Raw genomic sequence first — 15,944 nt, forward strand, 5'->3', positions numbered from 1 at the left:
GTTTGGATGAACTAAAGTGTCAATTTGTCTTATACAGACATTTTAATATCTTTATTTGGTCCATCTATCTTTATCTACTTAGGAGAAATGGGAAAAATACCCAGCATATTTCTTAAGCTTTAAATGGAGATTAACCTCAATCTTCTTTATATATTTGCTCAAGTCTATCATGATGAATTGAGGGTGGATGATAAAGTTTCTGATAATGAATGCCTGGATGGAACAGATTGGAATATTTTTATCTGAAGTGCAGAAAATCGAAAATTTTAATATAGATTTAGATCCATTTTGGAGTCGTTGAGATAAGAAATTCCCAGATAAGGGTTTTCGTTGAAAAATCCTTCATCTTACCTTGGTAGAGATGACCAATAATAGCCTGATGTAATTGTTGTACTTGCATCTTCATCACTTTCTTTCTTTTCACTAATCTAGTGAAGGCTTACTCCCCAAACTTTATTTGATTCTTGTTCAATTGGTCTTCCTCCTCCTTTCATTAGAATAATAGTAAAATCCTTTTGATCAATTTATCCTTTGACCCATGATCCTATCACCTTGTTAGGCTATATCCTCTATATGTCAGCTTAGAACCTTGGAATGAAGATAATAATATCTTCTTTTTGGCATGTCAGAGGTTTGAATGAAGTGATTTTCTGAAAATAAGAGTGAACTAGTCTATGATTCAAAAAAAAGGGTGAACTGGTTTGACAGAAGCGGGTCCTTGGATGATGGTTCAGTTTAGGATAGGGCGGAATAATTTGTTTTGTCAATAGACTCAATACTAAAAAAATGTTGATCCCCACCAAACAATTTCTTCAATGGGAATTAGATTAAGCCATCCATTCCTCATATCTTTTGACTAGGAAAAAATTTTGTATTTCAAAATGATATATGTCTGAATATAATTAGGATCGAAGAAAGAAGGTTTTATGTCATTCTCCAGATTGGAATATGATCGTGGAAATAATAACAGACAACTTCGGTAATTTAGAATGACTTCATGATAATGATATCCAATTCTAAAGAATTTTTCTATGAAGACTGACATTTCCATGAGAGTTGAGATCCATTTTTTATCAAAGGATAAAGCTCACATAGAGATACGCAAACTAAATGAAGAGGTTGTAACAATTTTTTATTATATTAAAACAAAGTACAATTACAGGCCAACGTTATAGCATCAACAATCAACAAACCCACACACATTTGCATCACCACAATAATAATGTCCAACACACTAACATACACCATTGCAGTTCAAAAAAAAAAAAAAAAAAAACCATACACTACCCACAACCAACACAAACATAAATCTCACATCAAATGTACAATACCTCAGAAAATCCAACACCTACATCATTCCCACCACATTACACATATCAATAAAAATACATAACTACAAATGCTAAATACCAAAATACTATTCAAAGAAATAATCACATATTCCTTAAAACCCATATTCTAGCCTTCATACACCCGTACACTCATAATCCAACAACAATTTTCACAAACATACCAAGAAAACCATTTCAAATGCATATTCCTCATTCCAAAGAATCCAAATAGTAGCAGAAATAATTATATGTAAATCCGTGTGTGTGAGTGTGTGCATGTGTGTATAAACCATCAAAATTCTAAGAGACAACTAAGAACATCCAAATAGACCCATAAAAGTACTATCTACATTCATGAATCTAAATAAAAATGCCATAAGAAACCAATATCCATATAGAAGTCTCCCTCTAACAATTACCTCAACCCCTCCAAATAATGCAATAATATGTCCCACATAATGATATTAACAACTACGGATTTGCTAGGGTCCATCGCAGTAGGCATTCCTCAGATGGTCTGTTGCATGTGACAGCAGCCACACAGGCTCACTTTTCAGCAGATTTTGTCTTCATTCATGAGGTGGCTGCTGTCACATGCAATAGACCATCTGAAAAATGCCTTCTCCAATGGACGCTAGCAAATCACTAACAACAATATAAAAACCATAAATAATAACAACTCCAAACTCAATACAAAACAAACACATACAAGTAAAACAACATTTTTCAAAGGGATTTGCTAGGGACCATCCCAAAAGGCATTTCGCAGACCGGCTGTTGCATGAGAGAACAGCCACATAAGCCCACTTTTTTCTCTTATTCATTTAATTCATCCTATGTGGCTGCTCTCTCATACAACAGCCGGTCCGCAAAATGCCTTCTGAGATTGTCCCTAGCAAAATTTTACTTACATACATAGTGTTAAAGATAGCATGTTATAGATGGCAATACCCAACAAAGGAAAGACAACATCACGTGAGACTCCCCATATGGCAATCCAATATGGAAAATCTCTCCCTTAGGCATGTCACTAATATTGTGTATATCAATTAGTATTGTTATATTACCAACTAGGATAGTTGCCAACCTTGTAATATTACCAGTTAGCATTTTTCCTTTTCTTGGCATATTGCCTAAAAGCTGTGTCAACAGACACCTATAAATATATATCTCCCATGCTCATGTTTGGCATCGAGGAGTTTTCTTCTTGCAAAGTATCAGTGAGTTAACATGGTATCAGAGCTTACGGTTTGAGTTTTTTTTTTTTTTTTTCTTACTGAAACTTTGCGACCTCCGTCGATCCTCGCATTGCCTCGTCAAGTTCATCTCCAAGAACCAGACCTTCTCCTACAAACTCCTACTGCACTCAATGGCTGATTTGTCTTCCACGGTAACTTCGCGTCTTCCTCTTCTCTTCAATCGTTTGGCAATGTCCACCATGCTCTTTCCATCAAACTCGATGGACCAAATTATCTATTGTGGAGATCACAGTTCCTTCCATTGCTCCATGCCCACGATCTCTTTGGCTCCGTCTCGGGTGAGGCAGTACCACCTCCTATGTATCTGCCGCGTACGACACCCGAGGATCCACCGATCGTGAATCCCTCCTTCCAGGTATGGCACCGACACGATCATCTCATTCTGAGCTGCCTCATCTCCTCGCTCTCCACTGGGCCCCTTGCACATGTCGTTGGTCTTGACACTTCTCGTGTAGTATGGAATGCCCTTGAGAAGATGTTTGCTTCTCCGTCTAGAACTCGAGTGATGAACCTTCGTCATCAACTGACGAATCTGCGGAAAGGAACAAAGTCCATGGCTGACTACCTTCAACATGCTAAGATGCTAGCTGATCAACTTGCCTCATCTGGCCATCCGATTCTTGAGTTTGATTTGCCTATGAGCATTCTCGTCGGCCTAGGACCAGATTATGAGAACCTTGTCACCAATATTCTCAGTCGTTCAGATCCTATCCCTATTGATGATCTTCATGGCTTACTGTATAGTCATGATGTCCGACTGTAAATGCAGTCCCTCTCTCTTGCCGACACGACTCCACCCGAAGCTAACCTTGCCTATAAGGGCTCATCGCCATCGACCTCACAATACAAGCGCAATAATAAGCAACACAAATTTCGTGGTAGGGGTCGTGGTCGTCCATCATACAATCGTGATGGATCCCCTCCACGACCTGCAACGGGTCGTGTTATATGCCAGTTATGTGGTCGTCCTGGTCATGAAGCCCCAACCTGCTATCGCTTCACAAACGTTGTTCCGCGCACTCCGCCTGAACCGCAACACCCATTTGCAGCACTGTATGCCGGTCAATCATCTACCTTCGACCCCGCTTGGTATGCTGACAGTGGATCCACCAATCACCTAACCTCTGAACTCTCCAACCTTCGTTCAAAGAGATGCTAAAGAAATAGTTACAACAACGATTGGAAAAGGGACTCTTCGGCAACAAGAGAAAATATTCAGATAGGGAAATTAAGAATGAGATTAGGGGAAAAGATATGGATAAAAGACAAGGAGAGAGAGGGGGAATATTGGGTTAATTATCCAAGTTCTGAGCAAGGTCATTAGGCAGTTACGGGATATTTCATCCAGCCCATAGATTACCCAAGAATCTGAGTTCCAAGCAAGGCATAGAGTTCGTTACTAGATATTTTATCAAGCCCATCAATTACATGAGGATCTGAATTGTTAGTAAGGCTTGTAAGGTAGTAATGAAATATTTTAACTAGTACATGGATCACATTGAGTATATGAGTTATGAGTAAGGTCGATAGGTCGTTACGCGATATTCCACCCTTCTCATCGGTTAGTTGAGGATCGAAATTCTTAGTAAGAATGTAAACATTTAAAACACAAAATTCTTTTAAGACGCATACTTTAAATGTTGGGTTTGAATTTTGTGTTTTTATAATTTTTAATTTTAATTTTAATAAAATATTTTTTACATTTTAATGAGTTTTTTCATTTTTTTAATTTTATGACATTTGCAAATTTTTTGGAGTTATTTTTTAATCAAATATTTTATCTTTTATGTCCGCGTTTATATTGAGAGTTTTAATTTTGGGAGATGATTTTTTTCACCCCCTGTACAATTATGTGCCCCCTTTTTAACATGAATTGTGGCAGACTTTAACGCTGTTTGATGTCAAATCACATCAAAAGGGGGAGTATAATCCTACGGGGGTGAAAAAATCATCTCCCTTTATTTTTTATATATTCATTTTAACATTTTTAACGAGTTTTTTAATCGTTGCCCATTAAAAGCATTTTAGATAAAAAAATTCTAAAGAAAAATTAAATCATAGTTTTCTAACAAGACCAAGTTATAATAAATAATCCTAAAAATAACAAAAAAAAATACAAAGAATGAAAACATAAAATTGAGAAAAATCATTCAATCATCAAAACACGAGAAAAAATTAGTAAAAAAAAACATGAACTCAAAAAAATTGAAATAAAAAAATAAAATACGAGATTAAAAATAACTAAAAAAATCTACAAATACCATAAAATTTAAAAAAAAAATCCAAAAACAATCACAAGATTCAAATTTAATCTAAAAAGTTAGACAAAATTAACACAACAAAGAAAAAAAATTAATTTAATTACAAAAAATAGAAAATTTGTTGTAAAAGGCCAAAAAAAAACCAAAGCCATTTGAGTACCAAGAACTTAGAAAACGAAAACAAAAATAACAGAATAATAAATGAACAATTAAAAATTAAGAACATATAAGTGAAAGGAAAAACGCCTAAACAAGATTGTAAAATGCTTTAATTTTCAAAAAAAATTTAAAAGGCCAAGAAAACAAGTACAGCACTTGAGTGTTAATAACATAAAAAAGGTAAAAAAATAGAATAAAGAAATTGAATTTAAATATTTAAAAAAATGGAAACAAAAACATCTCTATAGAATTCACCATAAAAACTTCGAGAAATGCCTTCTGCGATGGTTGTGACGAGTGAATTGTGAAATAGAAAGGTTATTTAGAATATTATAAATTTAAGTTTTCCTATATCTGTTAAATATCTTATAAATGTATTATAAGGGATTTTCCTTTCTCCAGACTTAAGTTTTTCATTTTAAAATCGTTTGCTTGGGACAATTGTCTCATTTTAAAATGGTTGGCTTGTGACAACTGTCCATACTTCACTTTAGAAAAATATATTGTGGTAGTTAATTCATTTTTAATCTTGGATTAACTTATGAAAAATATGAAAAGATTATTTTTTAAAGTTATAATAATTAAGGTTAGAAAAATTGTATGTTTAGGCAAGTGCAGTATCAATAAATGGTAGCAAATGTTGCAACAGTAAGCCTATGTATCATATTTGCTAGCTTTCATGTTATGTATTTTTTTTTTCACTGGAAGTCTATTCACCATGTAGCATTCAAGCATCTAAACAAATATGTTCGATTACCACTAAACAAACGTCATACATAGACTGACATACATATACACACAACCACAAGCAAATAAGCATATAAGGATATCAAGAAGTAATGTATAACCTAAACAAGTGTGTTCGATTACCACTAAAAAGAGTGGCATACAAATATGAACAGCCACAAAAAAATGCCCATCTAAGGATATCAAGAAGTAACGTAAGGATCCATACCACTTATGAAGAAGTAACGTATAGATACAATAACCAATACAAGTATATGATACTAGGTCATGTTAATCGAATTGAAATAGGGAATATCTGCCTGAGAATCTCAGCTCAACTCAACTCAACTCAACTCAACTCAACAAAGCCCTTTTCCCCAAACTAGTTGGGGTCGGCTAAATGAATCCTTTAGAAAAATTTCATGAAGAAGGTGAAAGGAATCTACCCGACTCTAATCCTAGCTCTAGTTGGGTTCGTCTACCTGGATTATTTTCTTCCATTCTATCATATCCAAGGTCATGTTCTATTTTATGTTCCTAGCTATTGCCTGAGAATCTCATATGGCATATAAATGCAGACTATGCACATCCATTTATGAACAATTAAAATTCACATAAAGTGAAACTGATGGATCAAATCAATAAAGAACTAAAAGATAAAACAGATTCTGCACACCTGTTTCTACGGTTGATGTTTTAGTAACTACTAAAGGGCATCTTGGGTTATAAGATACATGGATTTTATAAAATGTTTGGCAGCCCTTGCACTTGCAATTCAGATGAGTTCCTATCTTGAATCTTGAGAATTTACTACACAGCCCTTGCACTTGCAATTCAGAAGGGAAATATTCAAATCAGTAATAGTGAAGATACATTATACATGTGCAGGATATGATAAAACATACACAAAAGAAAGATTACTATGCACTGCTCGGCCAAGAAAATCATGCAAATGATATTCAATAATTAAATTAAGCAATTGATGAACAGTCAATGATTAAACTAAGCGCATACATGGAAAATTTAGTACAAACTATGAAAATACATGAAAAAATTTAGTAAAAACTGAGAGGTCATAGAAAATTTAGCAAAATCAAACAAAATACATTGAAATTTAGTAAAAAACTAACAAAATATATGAAAAAATTAGTAAAATCAAACAAAATGCAGGGAAATAAATTAAAAGAGATTTCTGACAGTTAGGACGGGCATGAGGTCGTCTCCTCTAGTCGCTCGTCCGCTTGCTCATATTGGTTCCGTCTAGGCCTTCATCTTGGTAGCGTGATGTTACCGCTTATATAATAGGGTTCTCCATCCTTCCTGTATTCACGCTCTGAATCTGGCTGATTTTCCAGTTCTGCCTAGGTGCTTACACGACTATCCAGAAAAGAAGGAAGAAAGCAAGGAAAGACTTGGTTTCTGATCTACCCTACAAATAACAATTTTGTTCGCTTGTAGCTCTTAGACTTAAAGCAGCTTGAATTGCCCTCCTGTACTCGCAAGGAAAGACTTGGTTTCTGATCTACCCTACAAATAACAATTTTGTTCGCTTGTAGCTCTTAGACTTAAAGCAGCTTGAATTGCCCTCCCGTACTCGCTTCGTGAAAGAATTCTCTTTGATATGATATCCCGGTTCCAGCCCAAGAAGGCTAGCATCATCGCAGAAGGCATTTCACGGATGCTCTGTTGCATGTCAGAGCAGCCACCTCATGAATTAAGAAAAAATCTCCTGAAAAGTGAGCCTTGGTACTCGCTTCGTGAAAGAATTCTCTTTGATATGATATCCCGGTTCCGGCCCAAGAAGGCTAGCGTCCATCGCAGAAGGCATTTCACGGATGCTCTGTTGCATGTCAGAGCAGCCACCTCATGAATTAAGAAAAAATCTGCTGAAAAGTGAGCCTTGGTGGCTACTCTGACATGCAATTGCATTAGCAAAATGCCTTCTACGATGGATGCTAGCAAATCCCATATTAAAAACTAATACAATACAAAAACTGACAATATATATGTGTGTGTGTGTGTGTGTGTGTGTGTAAAATTTCGTAAAAACTAAGAAAATACATAAAAATTAGTAAAAACTAAGAAAATACAGATAAAATGTAATAGAAAATAACAAAATACATGAAAAACATTTTGTAAAAACTACATACATGGAAAATTTTGTAAAAGCTAACCAAAATATGTAGAAAATTTAGTAAAACTAACAATATAAAATTAAATAGAAAACTTCAGTAAGTATTGTCAAAATACATGAAAAATTTAGTAAAAACTAACAAAATTCAGAAAAACTAGTAAAAACTAACAACATACATGAAAATTTTAGTAACAAAAAGGTCATCAGTTTAGTGCCTTATTAATAGTAGGGGAGAGTGCATGTCAAAAACATTCCATTTTCTATGGTTCACGAGGAAATTATTAATGGAAGATCATTTCCCAAATAAAATATATGAAAAAATTAGTACAAAAAACAAAATTGATGGAAAATTTAGTTAAAACTAACAAAAATAAATGAAAATTTTAGTAAATTCTAATAAAAAATGGAAAATTTAGTTCAAACAAACATGCATGGAAAAGTTAGTAAAATTAAAAAATCAAGTAAAAACATATATGTACATGGAAATTTTAGTTAACACTAACAAAGTACATCAACAAAATAAAAAAATCATAAGAACGAAACAACATACGTGGAAAAATTAGTAAAAACTAACAAAATGAGTGTAAAAATTAGAAAAAAACTATTAAAGTACGAACAAAAACTGAAATGGAATAGAAATTCTAGCAAAAACTAACAATATACCTAGAAAATTTACCAAAAAATAACAAATTATAAAAAAACCAACAAAATAAATCAACAATTTAGTAAAAGCTAATAAATTATTAAAAAATTTAATAAAAATCTACAAAATATATGATAAATTTAGTAAAACTAGCAAAATACGAACAAAAACTAACATTGTATGTGAACTGAATTTTTTTTTAAAATAACAAAATAAATGAAAATTTTAGTAAAAACTAATAAAATACCAGTGAGTTAAGACTTAAGAACTTAAAATACCATAAAAGTAAAAAGGGAATGAAACTACAAAAAATTCCTCCAACAATCAAAACAAATGGCAAAAAAAGAAACCTTTTACCATCAAAACAAATGGAAATTTTTTGTTAAAAAACAAAAGAAAAACACGCAATATAAATACAGACATAAAAGATAAAATATTAGATTAAAAACTTACTTCAAAAAAGTTGCAAATGTCACAAAATTTAAAAATGAAAAAACTCATTAAAATGTAAAAACTATTTTATAAGAATTAAAATTAAAAAGTATAAAAATTGTAAAAACACAAAATTCAAACCCTTTAAGAATGTAATCATTTAAACAAAGACGCATAATTATATGCATCTTGATCTTTAAACACTTACATGTTTACCTTCTTAAAGGGTTTGAATTTTGTGTTTTTGCAATTTTTACACTTTTTAATTTTTATTTTTATAAAAGAATTTTTACATTTTAATGATTTTTTTTATTTTTTTATTTTTGTGACATTTGCAAATTTTTTGGAAGTTATTTTTTAATTTAATATTTTATCTTATATGTCCGTGTTTATATTGAGAGAGTTTTAATTTTTTATAATTTCATTATAACATTTTTAACGAGGTTTCTAATCATTGCCATTTAATAGCATTTTAGATAAAAAAAATTCTAAATGAGAATTAAATCATAGGTTTGTAACAAGACCCAAGTTATAAATAATCCTAAAAATAACAAAAACATACAAAGAATAAAAACATAAAATTGATAAAAATCCTCCAATCATCAAAACAGGAGAAACATTAGTAAAAAAAATCAACTCAAAAAAGTTGAAATGAAAGAATAAATGTTAGATTAAAAATAACTGAAAAAATTTACAAATACCACAAAATTTTTACAAAATCCAAAAACAATCACAAGATTCAAATTTAATCTAAAATATTTAAACAAAATTAACACAACAAAGAAATAAATTTATTTAATTAACAAAAAAATAGAAAATTTGTTATAAAGGCCAAGAAAAAACTAAAGCCATTTGAGTACCAAGAACTTCAAAAAGTAAAAACAAAAATAACAAAATAATAAATGAACAATTAAAAATTAAGAAAATATAAATGAAATGAAAAGGCACAAACATGATTGTAAAATTACTACTTGAGTGTTAATAACTTAAAAAAGGTTATTTAGAATAGTATAAATTTAAGTTTTCAAAAAGCTACTTTAGTGGCTGCTCTCTCATGCAACAGCCGGTCAAGAAATGCCTTCTACGATGGTTGTGACGAGTGAATTCTGACATAAAAAGGTTATTTAGAATAGTATAAATATAAGTTTTCCTAAATCTGTTAAATATCTTATAAATGTAAATTATAAGGGATTTTCCTTTCGCCAGACCTAAGTTTTTCATTTTAAAATTGTTTGCTTGGAACAACTGTCTCATTTTAAAATGGTTGGCATGTGACAACTGTCCATACTTCACCTTAGAAAAATATATTGTGGTAGTTCATTCATTTTTAATCTTGGATTAACTTATGAAAAATATGGAAAGATTATTTTTCAAAGTTATAATAATTAAGATCTGAGCCGACCCCAACTAGTTTGGGACAAAGGCTTAGTTGAGTTGAGTTGAGTATAATAATTAAGGTCTGAAAATTTGTATAATCGGGCAACTGCAATATCAATAAATGGTAGCAAATGTTGCAACAGTAAGCCTATGTATCTATCGTATTTGCTAGCTTTCATGTTATGTATTTTTTTCTCTGCAAGTCTATTCACCATGTAGCATTCAAGCACCTAAACAAATATGTTCCATTACCACTAAACAGACTGACATACATATATACACAGCCACAAGCAAATATGCATATAAGGATATCAAGAAGTCATGTATAACCTAAACAAGTGTGTTCGATTACCACTAAACAGAGTGGCATACAAATATACACAGCCACAAAAAAATGCCCATCTAAGGATATCAAGAAGTAACGTATAGATACCACTTATAACGAAGTAACGTATAGATACCAATAACCAATACAAATATATGATACTAGGACGTGTCAATCGAATTGAAATAGGGAATATCTGCCTGAGAATCTCAGATGGCATATAAATGCATGACAGACTACGCACACCCACATATGAACAATTAAAATTCGCATAAAGGGAAACTGATGCATCAAATCAGTAAAGAACTATAAGATAAAATAGATTCTGCACACCTGTTTCCACGGTTGATGTTTTTAGTAACTACTAAAGGGCATCTTGGGTTATTAGATATACATGGAGGATTTTATAAAATGTTTGGCAATTTGTCTGGATCATTGCAATCATAAATGGTATAAAGTGTTTTAATTCAGAGGAGTTCCTATCTTGCTATTGGTAATCTTGAGAATTTACTACACAGCCCTTGCACTTGCGCAATTCAGAGGGCAAATATTCAAATCAGTAATAGGGAAGACACATTATACATGTGCAGAATATGATAAAACATAGAAAATAAAGATTACTATGCAGTTGGTCGGCCAAGAAAATCATGCAAATGACATTCAATAATTAAATTAAGCAATTGATGAACATGTGTCATTCTCATATTACACATCCGATCGCCAAAACGGAGACCGTTAGCAAATAACGTGTGCAAAACGGAGACCATTAGCAATGGAAACCAAATAAAAAAAAATTGAAAAGAAATTGATACCTCAACCAAATAAACAGCCAGTCATTGACTATGTGGAATGCAAATAACGTGTGGAAATCAATTTAATATTTGAACAAACCCAAATGAAAAATATACTCATTTTCATCAGCACCAAAATAGAGCAAAGCGAAAAAATTATAGAACTTCCACTCCCATTCATGAAACGAAAGAAAAGGATAAAATATTCGTTATAAGAAAGTATAACAGAGCAACTAAAGGAGACAAAATAGAAAAAACCTAACAAAATGTATGAGATCTGTTATCGATAAAAAAAAAGTGTTCCTTATGATGAATCTTGAAGAAAGGGTTTTTCTTAGAACTTGGGAGAATAAGATTGAGATGTTGAAAAATCAGCAACGAAATGAAGACAACCCAAGAAACACTCCATGCTCTAGTAATAAAACCAATTGTAAAACACTCATTACTCATTCGATCAACAAAACGGAGACCGTTAGCAATCGAATACAAATAAAACAGATATTGAAAAGAAATTGATACCTCAACCAAATAAACAGCCAGTCATTGACTATGTGGAATGCAAATAACGTGCGGAAGTCAGAATATATTGCAAAATCAGTTCAGAATCTAGTTGGTGACGCAAAAATGCGAGCAATTTAAGTATTAAAAGGAGAGTAACACCAAAAAATAGAAAGAAAATCGGATGAACAAGTCTGTTAGAGGTGAAATTTGTCCATCCACTAAGCAATAGACATGTGGCGCCTAGCCTAATTTGGCAACCGAACTTGCCTTTTAGATAGAGAGGGCAAGAAGGTGCCTTAGGGGAAAGGCCGAACCTAGAACGGCTCCTCTCCTAAAAAGCTTGGTGGTTCAAGATAGAAACCGGTTCCCATGAGGAAACTCGGTACTTATCAAGTTAAATAGGGAAACCGATTCCATAGGAAAGTTGATCAATAAGGAGAGACTCCCACATATGGAAGTATCTTAAACTACCTAGGACTCCTCGTCTACAAATAAGACCCCCACGCTCAAGGCCATGTATGCTCTCACACCCAAGTACTGTTACACTACAGAGCGGATTTTGGCACAAAAAAGCCCAAATGAAAAATCTACTCATTTTCATCGGCACCAAAAAAGAGCAAAGTGAAAAAATGATAGAACTTCCACTCCCATTGATGAAACGAAAGAAAAATATAAAATATTCATTATAAAGAGAGCAAAGCAAGTCAAGGTTCTGATTACCATTCAAAAAAAACAGAGCAAGTAAAGGTGACAAAATAGAAAAAACCTAATAAAAAAGTATGAGATCGATTATCAATAAAAAATGTGTTCCTTATGATGATGATTCAAGAAAGGGTTTTTCTTAGAGCTTGGGAGCGCAGAAGCTTGAGATGTTGCAAAATCAGAAATGGAAAGCAATCCAAAAGGCACTCCATGCTCTAGTAAAACCCCAACAGGAAAAAAAGAGGCATGAATAAACACAGAAAAGCATCCAATCAAAAGGTGAAACTATCTCCATCAGAGCCTATTATAACCTCTTCCCCATCAGAATGAGGTTGGGATAGTTCAATGGTAGCCACATCGGTGCAAGCCAAGTCCGATCACAGGAACATCAGAATATAGTCCTAGAAGCCAAATGCAGGCAACCCAAAAAACACTCCATGCTCTTGTAAAATCCTGCCTTCAACAGGAAAAAGAAAAGAAAATCAGACGTTCAACATTACGGTAATGGTACACTCCAGGTATTGGTACATCCCCAACTATAAGTAGGCTAAGAGAATAGTTTTATATAGTAGCCTCTAAGAAGATAAGCTGATAAGAATAGGGAAAATTGAAGACAAATATGGACCAAAAAAATTTCATTCACTAGAATGAATTTCTCTGTGAAGAAAATAAGAAAACATTAAACAGATTCAAAGAAGAAGGATCCAAATGAAAGCTGAAAATGGCCTACAGGTTATAAGATTGGGGGTGTTTCTTGCTTGGACGAAGAAGAGTGGTTGAAGGAAGGATTGGGGGACAGAGATGTGAAACCTTCATGCACACCCCCAAGCTTTGGATAATTGGGGGGAAAACAAAGAAATTCATATGTGGGTCAAACTCTTTTTAAGAAAATGAGAATATAAGTAAATAAGTACAGAATAAGCGTATTCAAAGAAGAAATCCAAACAAAAACAGAAAATCCAGAGTCGTCCATCTCAGCGAGAGTTGGACTCAAAATCAAATCATAAAATATAAAACTAATAGTACCTAATTCATATACAACTTCAGGGAATTGAACTGAATCCAAGAACAATTTACAACAACAATCACTTACCTTGAGCTATCCGAAATCGCCAAGAGAATCAAAAGAATTGCAAGACAGGACTCTTTCCGAGTCTCTTTATCTTAAGTGCCCGGCAAGCATCAATAAAGAATAAACATAGAAATTCATTGGGGGAAAACAAAGAAACTCATACGTGGGTTAAAATATTTTTTAAGAAAATGCGAATAAATAAAGAATAAACATATTTAAAGAAGAAATCCAAACAAAAACAGAAAACCTACAGTCTCATTCATCTCATCAATATTCAACTAGAGGTGTAAGTGTCCCATGGTGCCATCGTTCTCAAAACCAGTAAATACAATTAAAACAGTAACACTCTGTTCAACACAAAACTATGGTTTTTTGAGAACCATGAAAACACCCATTTCCGGGTATATGAAAAAAAAGTGATCTTATCAGGTATTCCACAATCGTACATTCTCTTTCCAGTTTTCAGAGGAAAAATAAGAAGAGAGAGAGAGGTCAAAACCCTATTTTATACTAAGTATTGCAAATCCCTGACCAATGCAAACGGGTTTTTACAAGAACCCATGTGGGTTTTCAACGATTCCTACACCCTGGTAATCAAACACATGACTCTATTAATGGATTACATGCATAACTCAATCAGAATGAAAATCAAAGCTCCAAATAAGATTTATAAATGGATTACAGTCATAATAATAATAATAAACAATCAGAGTTTCAAATAATAAACGGAATCAAACAGAGGGAAAAGAGATAAACGAGAGATATATACCAGAACTGAAAGTTTCTTCCTCTAGCTAGAGCATTCGAGAACTGAGAAGAAGCAATCTTCTGCACTTTCGTCTCCGTTTCTGTGTTCGACTCAGGGTAGGGTTTTGGCAGCTGGAGGGCTAGAAACCAAATAAATGAATTCATGTAAATACAATGGACTTGTATATAGAAAAGGTGCAGATTCGAAAAGATAAATTATATTAAAAAAATCCTTATTGAGTGGGATAAAGCTATTAAAGAGAAACGAAATTCGAACAGAACCCAAAAGGCAAGCGAATCCTAATAGAATTAAATTCAATCCGGAAAAAGGGGGTGGGTTTTTTTTTTCATTTCTTCTCTTTTTTTCTCTTCATAAGGAAAGGTTGAGGGAAGGGCGCCAAAACAGTAATATAAAATCAGATCGAGCTCCTTTAGGGCGAGAAAATTCGAATAGTAGATTTTTCAGGAGCAGATTTAGAAAATAATGCTGGAATCTGTTACTAGAAGAGATGAGGTTGTGTGTTTGTAGAAGTCAATAAGAGAAGCGAGATCTTAGAAGAAGAAAAGCAAATCTGAGAAATTACAGTCTCGAAAAGGCCAATTCTAATGACAATGATATTAAACAAAGCATTTTTTTGCATTAGTAAAAGGGTATCAAGAAAACGAGAAGCATACGAGTAAAGCAGAGGAGATTACCTTCGAGTTTGAGAAGCAGATCTTCAAATATTCCAGTCTAAAACCGAGTTACCGACAATAGTTAGCAGAGATCCTTCAGTTCCAAATCTTCGAGAATGATGAGGCAAACTTTTATGAAGAAAGTGTTTGGCGTGGGGTTTTGTTGGGCTAGGGTTTTGAGGGAGGGGAAAATGGGTGATCGGGGTTTTGTTGGATTAGGGTTTTGAGGGAGCGGGAAATGGGTGATCGGTGGTTTTGTTGGGTTAGGGTTTTGATGGAGCGGGAAATGGATGATCGGGTTAGGGTTTGACGTGGGATTTTTGTGGGGGTAAAAGAAACGCCGAGCTAGGGTTTTGAGGAACACCATTGATGCAGAGAGAGAGAGAGAGAGAGAGAGGAGTAGATTTTCTTCTCAGAGCTAGATGTTGGCGAGGCTCTTAAGGTTTGTTGAGAGAGAGGACACGAAGAAGCAGTCCCGTTACACTTTCCTTTTTACCACGTCAACCTAAGTGCCAGCTCAGCAACAACGTGTTCAGAACGGAAACGGTAAAATTTCTAAAACGACAACTAAGAGTCGTAGTAAGAACTGTTGAATTCCAATTTGAAATGAATTGTGTCCGTTGAATGTCTGATAGGCGATCGATGAATGGTCTGTAATACTCCGCGTGACAGAAACTTGCCTTTTACGCAAGTGCCAGCTCACCAGAGAATCGACGATACCCAGATGCTTAAGCGGGGTAAAATGATAAATTAGTGGTGAGTTAATAGAAAAGATCCAGCCTCCTTAAATTAATGGCAAGTTAAAAGAC

At 33.6% G+C, this 15,944-nt stretch overlaps 1 long non-coding RNA gene across 4 annotated transcripts; it reads right to left on the reverse strand.

Annotated features, from left to right (window-relative positions):
- Window positions 1-1,116: 1,116 nt before the first annotated feature.
- Window positions 1,117-15,578, reverse strand: LOC143875862 (uncharacterized). 4 transcript variants are annotated; one of them, XR_013250215.1, is made up of 3 exons: window positions 15,157-15,578; window positions 14,483-14,600; window positions 1,117-1,348 (listed from the first exon to the last, which is right to left on the reverse strand). It is a non-coding gene; the product is annotated as an uncharacterized LOC143875862 (long non-coding RNA). The 4 variants fall into 4 exon arrangements; XR_013250217.1 differs by lacking the exon at window positions 1,117-1,348 and adding an exon at window positions 6,313-6,562; XR_013250216.1 differs by lacking the exon at window positions 1,117-1,348 and adding an exon at window positions 12,690-13,098.
- Window positions 15,579-15,944: the final 366 nt, after the last annotated feature.

This window comes from Tasmannia lanceolata, unplaced genomic scaffold (assembly GCF_043159265.1).
Source record: "Tasmannia lanceolata isolate RefF3 unplaced genomic scaffold, GAP_Taslan_0.1 ptg000004l, whole genome shotgun sequence".
NCBI lineage: Eukaryota > Viridiplantae > Streptophyta > Magnoliopsida > Canellales > Winteraceae > Tasmannia > Tasmannia lanceolata.